The 1,267-nt window shown below is 33.9% G+C and overlaps 1 protein-coding gene across 1 annotated transcript in view; it reads right to left on the reverse strand.

Annotated features, from left to right (window-relative positions):
- The window catches only part of ANXA10 (annexin A10), a 113,255-nt gene that overhangs the window by 39,423 nt on the left and 72,565 nt on the right, over window positions 1-1,267 (reverse strand). The gene's annotated exons all lie outside the window — the stretch shown is intronic.

Here is a 1,267-nt window from a genome sequence, read left to right on the forward strand (position 1 = left end):
ATATGCATTCACATGAAAATACTGACTTTTAAAGCATATTCCCCAGCTATGAGTTTCCAGGTTATCTTTGGTAGTTAAGCATTGAAAACTCACTATTTTGGTGCATTGGTGTATGCCTTTTTTCAATAGAGTTATAGGCACATTCAAGAATTTGCAAAAGAGAAAAGAAAACTATATTGTTTAAAGTATTATAGCTATTGTAATGCTAATATATGTAGCACTTTTAAGAAATACTAGTGGCTATAGTTGTATATCATTTCTTTGGTATAAAAAAAGTTAGAAAATCTAATTTTAATTTGAAGTCATTTTCCTTTGTCATAATTTATAGGAAACATGGAGGATCTTTCACTGTCGCTTGGGATTCCATAGGATTTAACTAAAAATCTGGATTTCTACCTACTAGCACTTTAGACAATCAGAAAGCAAGAATTTTATAATTTTTGATCTTCCATTTCCTCATTTCTAAATTGATAATATGATTATTTAGTTAGGGTTATTTTAGTTACTGAATGCAAAAATATGCCTTTTTTTTTTTCCTGTAACTTCATTGGGCATTTAATAGGAACTCAGTAGGTTACTATGTTCCCAAACTGTTTGGTGGTTGTGGTGCTGTGGGGTCAGTTTCGACTCATAGTGACCCTGTGTAGGGTTTCAGAAACTGTAAATCTTTATGGGAACAGAAACTCTCATCTTTCCCGTGGAACCAGTGGTAGTTTCAAACTGCTGACCTTGAGATTAGCAGCCCAATTCATAGCCACTATGCTACCAGAGCACCTCTCCAAACTATTCAGCAGCTCCAAAAACTAGAATTAGAAATAGAATATTTTAGCTGCAATATTTTAATCTTTTAAATCTTTCAGAATATGTAATCATGTACATGCCCAAATCTCATTGCTGTCTGGTCTGTTTCTGTTGATAGAGACCCTAAAGTATAGTAGACAGCCTCATAGGGTTTCTAAAGATATAAATCTTGAAGGAATCAGACAACAATATATGTTTGGTTGATGGGTTCAAACCACTAATCTTTCAATTGGCAGTCAAGCATTTAACCATTGTGTCACCAGAGCTCTTTTGTGAGTGTGTGTATATATCTGTATCTATCTATCTATCTATCTATCTATCTATCTATCTATCTATCTATATGTAGATAGATAGATAGATAGATTTTCTTGCTAAGTTCCATCGAATGGGTTACAACTCACAGTGACACTGTATAGAGTTTCCAAGGAGAGGCTGATGAGAGAACTGCTGACCTAGATGTTCAAAC

The sequence above is a fragment of the Chrysochloris asiatica genome, unplaced genomic scaffold (assembly GCF_000296735.1).
Source record: "Chrysochloris asiatica unplaced genomic scaffold, ChrAsi1.0 scaffold00066, whole genome shotgun sequence".
Taxonomy (NCBI): domain Eukaryota; kingdom Metazoa; phylum Chordata; class Mammalia; order Afrosoricida; family Chrysochloridae; genus Chrysochloris; species Chrysochloris asiatica.